The following is a 13,821-nucleotide window of genomic DNA, read 5'->3' as shown; positions in this document are numbered from 1 at the left end:
GGTGAACCAGAGGGTGACAGTGCTGAACCAGAGGGTGGCAGGGGTAAACCAGAGAGTGGCAGTGCTGGAACCAGAGGGTGGCAGGGGTGAACCAGAGGGTGGCAGTGGTGAACCAGAGGGTGGCAGTGATGAACCAGAGGGTGGCAGTGGTGAACCAGAGGGTGCTGTGCCCATACACGACCGCATGGGTAACTTCGCCATGCAAGCGGCCCTCGAACGCGCAAAAAGCCCCGCGAACACGCAAAAAACCCCGCGAACACGCAAAAAAACCCGCAAACACGCAAAACCCCAAAAATCCGCAAATTCGCACGAATTCGCAGATTTTGCGGATTGCGAATTCGATTTCGCGCAAATTTGCAGAACGCGAATTCACAAATTTCGCCCATACTTAGAATACACCACAAAGGGACACCAGTCGAGTTGTATAAAAAATAAGGCTTCTTTATATATCGTCGGCAGCTCCTCTGGTGAAGATCCGGCTGTTGGCAGGCGCCGCGATGCGGGCCGTCAGAGTGGGACCTCAGGAGGTGCTGCGGAGTGTCCGGGTCACGGCAGAGTCCGGAGCGTAGGGCGGCGTTCGAGCCAGACCTTCTTTTCGAGGCTGGTTACCGGAGGCAGCAGTGCAGCACGTAGCGGCCCGTACGAGACGTACCGGGCGGCTTCCTCTGTGCGGCGCGGCCTCGGGGACTATAGACACGGTGCGGTTAGTTACGCTTCAAGCGTACAAACCGTACCTCGCTGGGCAAGTGTAAATCAAAGGTCGTGGCGGCTGTCGGCGGTGGCAGTGCGGCTCCGGCCTCGAAGGGGAAGCGAACCGGGTGCGGTGCGGCCCCGGGGTGACACGGTGTGGGCTTGGGCTGGGATCAGCAGAGACACATGGTGCAAGGCGGCAGCAGCACGGGCTCAAGGCACTTCAAGGTCAAATTAGAAATTTACGAGGCGCACTCAGGGGGCACGAACATAAGCAGCCCAGCAGCTCGTCTTGAAGGGGGGAGAAGAGCCCTATGGTCCTGGGGCTCAGTTCAGGAGGCAAGCTCGCATTTGCCCTTGGAGATCGTTTTGAACCACAAGTCTTTTTTAGGAAATAGCAATTCTTTGGAAAGTAGCAAGTCTTTGTAGGTTCTTCCTCTCCTTTGGCAGCAAGGCAACCACTGCAGGCCAGTCTTCCAGGATAGGGACAGTCTTCCTCCTTCAGCTGTCCCGGTTCCTTCTCCTCAGGCAGAGGTTTCTTCTTGGTTCAAAGCAGGATCTGATTTCTTAGGAGCAGGGCTCCTACTTTTATACACAAAATCCTTTGTTCTTTCAGGCCAGGGGGGCCTTTGCCTAATCCAGTCCAGTCCCTGAGCACTTTGTTTTGCAGACTCTGGCTTCTCCTTTCAGTGAGCAGGGCAGGGACATCAGACGCTCCGCAGGAGGTGGAGCCAGCATTGTGGTGACAAGTACAGTCCAGGAGTACTCTGTTGATATACAACAAATCAATTAATCGGAGGGTCCAAGGGCGAGTTTAACGACCCTCACTAGGTACATGCCCCAAACAACATAACTCATAACAAAAGGAGTACCTGGGGGTCAAAGCATAGCTGTCACTCAACTATGAGCCCATATACCAACACCCAACATGTGACAGTATAGTAGGAACGAACAATGCAGTATAGCTAGGTGAGGAAAAAGCCCAAGAGCAGAGGGAAATAATCCCATCAGAGGCCACACTGTACTGCCCTCTCTTGCATCATTTGAGTATCCCTTTGCTCGGGAGGCAGAAACAAACGGTCTAATGGTATTGTTATGACCGTATAGAAATGTGCACAGAATGTGATCAAAGAGGGAAGGTATTATAAAGAAATTGGTGTGCCTACTGAAAAAGCAGTGTGAAAATAAGTGAAATATAAAATTGGATAGGCTGAGTAGATCTCGGTAGTTTATTATTATCCCTCAGTCTCCCAAGTCTAAAACCAAACGTGAAAACACAGATTTAACAAAATATCCGTGACATCAGACGCTCCCCAGGGGTCGGAGCCAGAATTGAGGTGGCAGAGTACAGTCCTATTCAGAGTCAAGGGGCACTACCCCCACCCATCCTGGTGTAATCTCTCTATTCACCACCTGTCAGCCCCCCACCTGTCTCCTGGAATTCCCCAGCCCTGTCACACACAGAAACTAGACAGCAGATACACTTCAGAGCAGAAGCTCGCTGAAATGGTTAGGCAAGCAAATACCAACTTTCTCAAAGTGGTATATGCAAACACAGAACATTAAAATAAACTTTACTTAAAGATGTATTTTATTATTCTGAGTTCAGGCATATCAAACTCGAATTTCTACCATGTTCCCTGAGCCTGCTAGGATTATAGTGTGTAATAATTCCAGCAGCCCATTCTGGCCTATGAGAACAGGTAGCCTTACAATAGTGAAAAACGAAAATGGCTATAATTCACTGTTCAGGGAATTTGTTTGGAATAAAAAGGCGTCAAGGGTTAAACTGCCCATACTACAATTAGAGATAAATCAAGGGGGGTTAGCCTTACCAAACTTCCGTACCTACTATGAGGCTGCGTTATTAGATCTTACAGCTCGCCTATTGGAACCTAATGACCAGATGGACACATATTTTTGTGAAAGAATGATTGATGAGGCCGGCACACAAATCCCAGTTTTTCAAAAAACATCTAAACTACCGAAAAAGTCCCCTTATAAGACTGTTCGTGACTATTCTGACCGACTCCAGTCTTTTTTTAAACAGGCGAACTCGTCCGGGTTCACCTTTTTGAAATTAGAGGAATGTAGGGGGTTCGCCTGCATATTCATTCCAGTCGTCTTAGGAGATGAAAGGACATTGGCTTTGAGAATCTGGGCCATTTTTTCATTGTAAATACAGTGATTTCTTGGGAAGGAGTACTAGGTAGAGCAGGGAATCGAATTAAGCCAGAGTTATTGGAATATATGCAGATCATAAACTTTATTAAAAAATATAATCTCCTGTTAAGCGGGGTTCTAATTGCCCTGGTTAATGCTCTATATAAAGTAAAATTAAAGGGAGTGGGAAATTGGTACTCCCTAATTATGAAACACAAGGTACTCCCCTTGGTTGATGAATTTTTGGGAAAAATAATTGTTCCTTCTCTCATCAGGAATGGCAGTCTATAGCCCAGGTAGGAAGCAAGGCCCGGAGAGCAGCTAATTTTAAAAGGATGACCTTCTTGTCATGGTAGCTGGCTTATTACACTCTGAAAAAGCTAAACAAATGTCATCCGGAAGTGGATAATAAATGCTTTCGATGTCTCTTCCATCGCGAGGGAGACTTGATCCATACATTTTTTACATGCCCGAACCTTGAAGCCTTTTGGAAAAACATTTTTCTAGCAATGAGCCAGTCAATCCAAAAAAAGGTCAACCCCGAGTCAGGAGTGGCTCTCTTCGGGCTCTCAAAAGTTAGGTCAGATTTGACAAAAGCCAAAGAGACGTACATCTCAAACTGCTCTACAGTAGCACGCTCATTATTTCTCCAAAATTTGAGGTCAGAAGAGATTCCATCTTATCCTAAATGGGTAAATAAAATGTCAAGAATAAGGAGATTTGAGGATGTATATACTAAACGGGATGGCGCCACAAAAATGTTTGCAGTGGTTTGGAAGTTTTTTGACAATTTGGCTGTACTATAGGAATCTTAGGGCCAGATGCATCAAAGGGTTTTGCCCATTCTGTGTCAATGGGAAAATGTGTTGATGCATGAGGCCCATAGTACTTTAGCACATCGCACTTTAGAAAACTTAGCACTTTAACGCATTGCACTTTAAGCCCCTGATAGGGGAAAACGTTTTGAGGGTTGTTGTTTCCTGATGACCAATGCTATATTATTTTTGTTCTCTGCTCTGCTCTGCTCAGTAAAAATAAAATATAAAAAAAACATGTTATTTACACGATGAGCACTATTTTCTTTACAGAGGTTCTCCCACTCCCCAATTACTCCGTTTTCCATGCCTTCTCGCTCCCTTCTCCCCCACCCACACTCCCGTTGTCCGTGCCTTCTCCTCCCTCCCATTGTCTGTGCCCACCTCCTCCCTCCTGTTGTCTGTGATTAGTGCTGTTTGCAATTCAATACTTCTTGCGTAAATGCGAGTCCCATTGCATTGCAAATGCTTGTTTACACATGCTACAAGCTAGTTTAGATATCAATAGTGTCAATAACATTTGCACCGGACTCCAACATTGCAGCCCTTCAGACACGCCCATTCAGGAAAGGAAAAAGGCATTGCATTAAGTAACCCTGGGCGTAGTTCATGTAGTAGTGGTACACGTAGCTATGCAAAGTGCACTTTGCACTTCGTGAGCTACGTGTAGCTATGTGAACTGCGTAGTGCACTGTGCAAAATGCGGTTCGCACTGATTGCACAGTGTCAGATGCTTGTCTGCACTGTGCAATCAGTGCAACCTGCATCTTGCACAGTGCAAGAGGTCGTTTTCTGCCACTCGAGTAGATTTCTACTCGAGCTGCAGCTTTCTCAACGCAGACTGGTAGTTTCTCATCACGAGCGGTCGAAAGCATACGCGACCACTCGCAATGAGAAACCTGACCACCTTGCGTTGAGAATCTCGCCGGGAAGTTTATTTTCCACACTCACGATTGGCAACTTGATGTTGCTGATCGCGAACGAGGAAAAACTCTAGGGGGGATGTAATTTTGCTCGCTGGCGGTCGCCAACTTGATGTTGAGAACTGCGAGCAAGCGAAAAATGACTGCTACGCTACACGTGTTTGCACTGTGCTATGTGCAATTCGCGTAGTGCGAAGTAGGGCAAGCTTCGCAAACTACGCGAGCGTAGCGTAGTACTTTGCCCAGGGTTAGCATTAGGTAGTGGTGTGGGAGGGGAGGGCTTCTCCGGGAAAGGCGTGGTTTTCTGTGGTAGAGGGCGTGATTTCTGCTATTGCAGACCCACCCCTACTCACTCAGGTGTGGTTTGATGCTCATCGGGCTCCGTACTGGAATGTCACTGCATGACATCACAAACCTCCCTGCAGCGGAGGCAGCGTAGACAGCGAAGCATGACGTTTTGGGGTAAACAGTCCTAAGTAACCGGGCATGCAGGCAGAGAGTCCAGGGACGGTGGCTGGAGAGGAGATGGCCTCGGAGAATTCCGGAGGTCAGTGAGGGGAGGGAAGAATGGTGCCACGGGGTGCAGTGGGGCAAATAAACATTTAAGTGATATGGCTGAGGTAGAGGAGGGCAACATTAAGTGAGGTGGAGGGGGTATTCTGCTGGAATGTAGCGAGTGAGTAGCAATCTCCCATTGACCTTGTCCAGCCCACCATCCCTCGGGACCATTAGTCCTCGTCTCCTGGAACAATGCCTTTACCTCTGTCCCCGGCTCTTACCTTTACCGCCCCCTGGACCCGTACCATCAGCCCGGACCAGAAACTACCTCTGGCGTCCCCTTGATAATTCGCACCAATCTCTGACCTTCCGTGGACCAGTATCTCACCCCCACATTTGACGAGGGTTTGCAAACCTCTCTTCTGGATTAACCACCCTTTGAATGGACCATTGACTGACTCAGTGTCACTCTTCATTCATCTACATCGGCTTACCTCATTCCCTTTGGCAAGATGTCCACTTACCCTAAATCAGCTCACCCATCTCCTCCCTCGCTCACCCTGACCAGTGTACATTCTTTCCCTCCTGTTTCACGTTTCTCCTGTGAAGGGAACACACGTAATACTGAATTTACTCTAGTTAGGATGGCCCGAGCCAGTCACAGACTGTCACCCTGACCGCATCTCACAATTTATCCTTCCTTGCACTGGCGTGTTACACCCACACAAAAAACTCCCGAACACATCAGCTTTTTGTTTAGTTTATTAACAAATGTGGAAGGGCGAGATTTTGATCGATACCTTATCACTATTGATCTAAACCTCGATCTGGTCGACTGAACCTTTGTTGCCTGTCTTTGAGGAAGAAAGTGCCTCTGTTATCAAGTTAGTACACCCAATAAAGGACCCCGCTCCAAAAGATCACAAACAACTTCTAGCTTTCAAAAGTTTATTGTAAGGATAGGATAAGCTGCAAATACAGGCATCTCAGAATGAGATTCACGAGATACACAGGTCCAACTACATACATGTGCTCTCTGAAAGCCCTCAGACGAGCAACGGAAATTACTAACACAAGTTCTAAGAATAATAAAGCTATCAGCATTGACGCATATCTCTCCTTCATTTAAGTTGGAGGAAAACACACAGGTTAGGCTGTCCCTACCCTGCTCTAGATGGTATCCCTACTTAACCAAATCCCAACCTAACAAAGGTGTCAGCAGTGAATGACCCCCAAGGGAAGTCACTCACTCTAAGTCTCTTGGTGAAAACCTATAGTTCTCCAGTCATGACCCCTCTCTGCCTACCCATCCGCTCTCTAAAGGGTCCTCAGGTATCTGCTCTAACTCCACCCAGGGGTGCTGTCCCTAATACAAAACAGTCAACAACATTTGAGACGCCCCTCATGAGACGCCCCTCACGTGGTGTAGCTTCTGGCTTTTTCCATGCTGCTTTGTATTGGGCCTCATACGTTGGAGTTGACCTTGCTTCTCAGACTCTTCTCCGGCCCGCTGATACCCCTTAAACATTCCGGAACCCTCCTCCATGTCTGGGCCGTCTACTGAACAGACCTCTATTCATATTATTTATAATCGGATCCTCCCTTTCTCTTGCAGACAGACATCTGCAGCCAAGAACCCAACTCTCATAGACTTCCAAAAAGGTTCGCAACATTTCTCGGCCCAGACATGTACGTGTAAATCAATGTTAAAGCATTTCAGGCCTACAACATTTCTCATAATAATTATAGCATTCAACTTCTTCATTTAATTAAAGCATGTTAATACTCTTATTCTATTATTCAGTAAACACATCTATAAATCATGGCCCATTAATGCAATGACCAAAACATTTGTTCAATCTATGTCGTGAAAAGAAACACCTTCCCCTTCCCTTCTAGCTCTGGCCCTGAGGCCTACCACATTCTGCGTTTAACCACATGCCATCTTACATTTTAACAGCTACACGACATGGATTCAGGAATAATCACATCTAATAAAATCATATAGTGTCAAACATTTCTGTATTAGTTCCACTTCTACTTAAATCTCTACATTAGCTATACATTCAGAATATAATTACAGATACTACTAGCACTCATGGCATTTCTCCTCATGATTTGTGCTTACTACAAGTAAGTGTGATGTACTCATACATTTAGGTCAGTTTGCGCTCTCTCAGTTCCCCCCTTTGATGACCTCTCGGGGTCATCACTAACATTTAAACTGCAGTTATTGCTAGCATAACTTGTCTCTGCGTTTCCAGAGCCCTCAGACTCCTGTACTGATTATCTTGTATGGCAGCCAATCTCTGCAGCTGCTCTCTTTGAGCCCTTTCTGACCTTCTTGCTCTGTACCATTTGAATACCCTCACCAATCCCCACAATATAATCCCACAGATCAATATTATGATGATAGGTTTTAGTATATACCACACAAAGCTTTTGCCTAAGGTGGAAATCCACCCTCCAACTTTACTCATTCCGTGGCCCACCTTTTCCCAGACATTTTCTCTACTCAAGTCTTCGATCTCCTTGTGAATATCAGTTATGTTCCTAATAACTTTCTCAAGGGGCTTCGAATTGTCTGGAATGTAAGTACAACATTCCTGGACCTTCAAAGCCTTACAGACTCCGCCCTCTTTTGCTAGTAGGACATCTAACGCAAGACGGTTCTGAAGAACCATAGCGCTTATCGATTGCATCTCTCCTTCTACCAGCATTAAGGACTGAGCAGTGCTGGCAGACAACCTGTCGACGACTGTTGCCAGTCGTCTAATTTTAACATCATTAAGGATTACTCCCAAAAGAGGGAACATAGCTCCAAAGACATCTCCAACCATTTCTGCATCTCCTATATCTCTCCTTCCCCTCGATGATGTCTTGCCCTCGATAATCACTAAGTCTTGTGCATGATATATTTTGGGGAAGACAATTGCTAGGTAACATGATCCATACCAGTTGTCAGGTAGTCTCACGTAGGCATTTCTTCCACATACAAAATACACATTTGGAATCACTTGCATTCCCTTCAGGAAATCTTTAGTATAGTACTCTATATTGAAAGCATGTTCACAGCTGACTTCTCCCACGTATACATTTTCATAATACGTTTTGGCTCGGTGAAGACATAGCTTTCCTCTCTGCGTCTTATCTAAAGCTATTGGACCACTACTACCCTTTCTCTTGTGTGCCTTCTCTTCCTCGGTCCAATCTGTTTTCCATTGTCCTGATTTTTTCAAAATCTTTTGTCTCCTGTAACGATCATCCACCTGCCCTATGAACTTCTTCTCGACTTCTGACACTTTGCATGTCAGGTTATTTCTACGGGCATGTGAAGTATCTAAGGTAATCCAAGGAATGAAGAACTTGGCCAACCTGTCTTCACTCTTCCAGTAGTCCCATTTGTTCATCTGCTTATAATTTGGGACTTCTGGCAACACTGAATCATAATTGGAGAAATAGTATTCAAAACTATCTCTCTCATAAAATATACTAAGCAATAAGCTACATGTAATGCCATATGTCAGCGGGAGGTGATGATATCTAATGCCTTCATCTACAGACGCCGGCAACTGCATGCAGACGTAACAGTCCTTAACCTCCATGGCATCCACGTATTCATATAAGAGTTTAGCATAAGCATTTGACCTAAAGTCTCCTTGGGACTCATCTACGTGTAACCTGCGGGCTTCTGCAGCTAATAACGCCTTCTCTTGAGTGTTTTCCCTTTTCTCACCTGCAACAGTGGGTGTAAGCGTTTCTACAGATTTCACATCAGTTACCTTCGCCTCTTCCTCATGTCCCTTTACATAAGAAATTGTTACCACTAAAGCTATTAATATTATCACTCCTACTATTAGTGTACCTATTATACATTTAGCTCTGCGGTTCTGGGTGCCGGCTTCCATTTCGTCAGACAATATGGCTCTCTCTTATCTTAGCAAAAAGTTCTTTTCTTCTCGTTCCTTTACAGTCTCTTTTTACTCCTTTTGTCTTTAGAATCCACACAACTGGAAGCTGACAACCTTCTTCGCAAAAGTCCTTTAACAGTTCAATAAAGACAACCCTAGCCCTTCTCCATCAACTCAAGGGAAGTTCCCTAATATTCTCTGCTTCCTGGGCGCTAGGTAATCTACTTTTTCTGCTCGCTTTATTTACAAAAGTCCTTTAAGCATCTACTATCAGGTTTGTGCCTGCAGCTTCGATAGCAAAGTTCAGTATTTCCAAACGAAGATTGTGCTCTTCATGGGCTGTTATCGTTGTACCAAAGTCGGGGAATTGCAATTCTGAAAGAAACATGTGTTTTAACTTGCTGAGGCGGGGAGGTCTGGGGAGCATGAATGTCAGTGACCCTTCTTGTTCGACTCCGGGTACCAACAGTCGTATTTCCACGGTGACGATGGGCTCAGAACTGGACACCACCACCGCTCGAATCCTCCCTGTCTCCTGTTTCAAAGACATTTGTCGCCAGATATGTCCACTCAGGGGTGGAGTATCTTCTGCTAGGCACACGCACTCTTCTTGACCTTCTTCGGTCCGGTGCTTCAGCGCCCTGAGCACCTTCTTCCGGGTCTGAGTCTTCTGATATCGGAGGAAGGGTTACCTCTGGAGTTGACCTCAAGCTAGAGCTCCTTCTTTGCGGCCAATTAGCTTCTCCACGTGCCCTTCTACTCCTTCTCCTTCTTGTCTGTTCTCGCTCTCTGTCAGACCTGTCAGTGTCTGACTCGTACTCCCAGCTACTTTCTCCTTCTGTAGCGTCGTCTGTTTCACTGTTGTACTGACCGTCCTCAGCTTGGTCAGACTCGTTCCCTGCTTCCGCTGGCACCTCTTCAGCTTGGCTAGCCCCCTCTATGGCTTCTCGGTCCTCTGCTGGACGTCTATCCGAGAGAGGAGCTGTTTCTTCCCGAGGTGCTGGAACCCTTCTCGTATGTGACGCGTGGATCCAATTGGGCAGGCCTCCCACCTTCACAGCCGTATTCGCAATCAAGATGATCTGGAAGGGCCCACGCCAACGAACATCCAAGCAGCTTCTTCTCACATGTTTTTTCACCAGGACCCAGTCCCCAGGGTACAGGTCATGGCACGGGCCCTGGCACGATGGAACCTCGGCAGCCTGCACCTGAAGGGACACAGAATGAATGGCGTCAGACAGCCCCTTACAATAGTCCAGGATCATATCATCTGTGATATTTAACAGTGCAGTAGTTGGGACAGATGGCAGCCTCATTGCTCTCCCCATTAACACCTCATGTGGTGACAACCCCGTTCTTCTGTCTGGGGTACTACGAAGGCTCATGAGGACCAATGGCAGGGCGTCAGGCCAACTCAGGGTCGTTGAGGAGCACACTTTTGCAATTCGGGCTTTGATCGTGCCATTGATCTGCTCCACAATTCCTGAGGCTTCTGGTCGGTAACTACAATGCAACTTCTGATCGATATTCAGAGCTGCACAAATCATCTTCACAAGCTCGCTGTTGAAATGCGTTCCCCTATCTGATTCCAAAGAGGCCGGCACCCCGAAGCGCGGAATGAGTTCCCTAAGCAGTAACTTGGCCACTGTGAGGGTGTCGCACCTACGTGTAGGGTATGCCTCAACCCATCTGGAGAACACACAAACAACCACCAGGACATAGCGGAGGCGGTTGCATCTCGGCATTTCAATGAAATCTATCTGCATTCGATTGAATGGACCTCCAGACCTTCCTATGTGACTCAGTGCAACTGGTGTTCTTTTCCCTACGTTCAGCTGCTGACAGGTCACACAACGCTGACACACTGCTTCTGCTGCTATTCTAAACTTAGGATTGTACCAAGTCTGTCTAAACACTCTCAGCATAGCATCTCTCCCTAAGTGTACGGGACCATGTATGAGTCTGGCCATTGGACTCACCATCTCATTGGGCAACACTGCTCTGCCGTCTGCTGAGACCCAAAAATGGGACTCACCCACTACACATCCTGCCTTTTCCCATGTTTCTTTTTCAAAATCAGGAGCATTTTCTTGCATGTTTGCCAATTCGTCCCAAGTATCAACAGTTTCCAATATCATGGCTAATTCAGTCCTTACATTTATTCCACCCACTTCCACCTCTGTGAAAGAATACCCTTGTTCCGCGCAATACCGTGCGACTTCGTCGGCATATCTATTGCCTTTCGAGACGAAGTCCTCATTTCTGGTATGTGCGGTGCACTTTACAACTGCGATACCTGCTGGGCATTGCAACGCCTCTAACAACAGGCGCACAAACTCTCCATTGCGAATGGGAGAGCCTGAAGAGGTCATGAACCCTCTTTGAGACCATAACTGCCCGTAATCATGAACCACCCCATAACCATATTGGCTGTCGGTGTATATGGTGACTCGAATTTGATTGCTTGCCAAGCAAGCACGTGTCAAGGCAATAATCTCGGCTACCTGAGCGGAGTGTACTCCTTCCAGGCACCCAGCTTCTACAACTCCAGCAATTGTACAAACAGCATAAGCTGCTCTCAACTGCCCAACTTCGTCTCTTACACATGAGCCATCGACAAAGAAAATTTCATCTGGGTCGGTCAGTGGCTCATCTACGATGTCGGGTCTGGGTTTGGTGCATAGTTCAGTCACATCGAGGCAGTCATGGTCTGTACATTCATCATCATCCTCAATATCATTTGGGAGTGGCATCAAGGTGGCAGGGTTCAAAACAGAGCATCTCTTGAGGGTCACATTCTCTGCAGCAAGAATAACTTGCTCATAGCGCGTGAGCCTGCTGTTGGTCAGATGCTGTGTTTTGGTCCTGGTCATCAACAGTTCAACAGAATGGGGCACGCACACCTCTAACGGGTGCCCCATGACGATATTTTCACATCTCTCAATGCTGACACCCGTTGCAGCAACGGATTTGAGACATCCGGGCAACGCTGCGGCTACTGGGTCTAAAGTAGCCGAGAAATAAGCAACTGGTCTACGGGCATTCCCATGGATTTGGACTAACACAGACAACGCGCAACCTTCTCTCTCACAACAGTAAAGAAAAAATGGTTTATTGTAATCAGGCATTCCCAATGCCGGAGCACGACACAGGTCCTCTCGCAGCTGTAAGAATGCCATCAAACAGTCTTTATCCCATGGTACCGGATCGCTCACCTCCTTATGCGTCAGTTTTTGCAAGGGCTTTGCTTTCAGTGAAAAGTTCGCGATCCACTGTCGGCAATAACCCACCATCCCTAGGAACATCCTGACCTCTCTCTGTGTCTTAGGCGCATTCATTTTCATGATCGCCTCTATCCTGTCTGGTGACACCTTTCGCTTGCCTTTCTCTATTCTGTGTCCCAAGTACTGCACTTCTGTCAGGCAGTACTGCAACTTTCCCGGGGACACCTTGTGCCCATTGGCAGCTAGGTGATTTAACAAAGCAATGGAGTCCTCCCTGCAAGCTTCTTCTGTTTCTGACGCCACGAGGAGGTCGTCTATGTACTGGACCAGAACTGACTTCTGGGGCAGCACTAGACTTTCAAGATTTTTCTTCAAAAGCTGGTTAAAGATCGATGGGCTCTCTGTATACCCCTGAGGAATACGACACCATGTTAGGACGCGACCTTCCAGCTTAAATGCGAAAAGAAAATGGCTTTCTTCGTCCAGAGGGATCGAAAAGAAAGCCTGACAAAGATCAATCACAGTGAACCACTCAGCTTGGAATGGAATCTGAAACAGTATCACTGATGGATTCGGTACCACTGGACAACACGAAACGACTATGTTATTAATCTTTCGAAGGTCCTGCACTATCCTGAATTTCCCATTTGGTTTCTGCAGACCCATAATCGGGGAGTTGCATGGACTACCCACGATTTCTTTCAGTATTCCCTGTTTAATCATGGACTCGATCACGGGCTTTATGCCTGCAATCGTTTCTGGAGTCAATTTATATTGGGGTGTTCTTGGGAACTCAGCATGCGGTTTCACTACAATTTTCACTGGGTCCACCCCTTTGACCAATCCAATCTCTTCCCCAGTGAAGTCCCATACTTCTGGTGCCACTGTCTCTCTCAAGTCCCAGGGGAGCTCATCTACTGTCAAAGTAGGGTACAGCTCCACGCATATTCTTGAGTTTGCAACTTTGAAGTCTGCGTCATCATCATTGGTCAATACCTCCACTCCCTGAGGTGTACAGTATATTGTACAATTCAGTTTACACAACAGGTCTCTCCCTAGCAGACACACAGGACTTGAATCGCAAACCACAAACTGGTGCTCCTCGCTGTACTTCCCTATTTTCACCTGTACTGGTTCTGTCAATTGGCTGGTTATTCTCCTGTTTGCGACCCCCACCACTTGTATGGTCTCTCCAGACATGGGCAGGTCTGGAACTGCAGCTGATCTGATCGTGGACCTAGTGGCTCCTGTGTCCACCAGAAATGTCGTGGGGCACCCTGCTACTTCTGCTTCGACATAGGGTCCCCTCTGGTCCACCTCCAAGGCTGCCCCGAGGGTGCAGTCTTCTCTTTCCACTCTCTGTCCGGTTAATGGGTCCACATAATAGCACTCTTCTCCTTCTACAAACAGGGGCATCTGTCTATAGGTCTTACCCATATTCCCTACTCGGGGAGGTTGCGGGAACTGGGCTCGGGGAGGGCCCCCCCCCCCTTTTAGCACCTTTCCCTGGTATGGCGTCACCCCTCTCGTAGGCGCTCTCTGGACCTCTTCCTCCTCTTCCTCTTGTTCTCCTATCTCTACATTGTAAGGACACTCG

At 47.2% G+C, this 13,821-nt stretch overlaps 1 protein-coding gene across 3 annotated transcripts in view; it reads left to right on the top strand.

Moving 5' to 3' along the window:
- LOC144755913 (calcium-activated chloride channel regulator 1-like) overlaps positions 1-13,821 on the top strand; it is a 542,164-nt gene that overhangs the window by 417,821 nt on the left and 110,522 nt on the right. The window lies entirely within an intron of this gene.

The sequence above is a fragment of the Lissotriton helveticus genome, chromosome 1_1 (genome assembly GCF_964261635.1).
Source record: "Lissotriton helveticus chromosome 1_1, aLisHel1.1, whole genome shotgun sequence".
Lineage (NCBI taxonomy): Eukaryota > Metazoa > Chordata > Amphibia > Caudata > Salamandridae > Lissotriton > Lissotriton helveticus.
The sequence above is the reverse complement of the archived record's forward strand: the minus strand, read 5'-3'. Positions and strand labels throughout refer to the sequence as shown.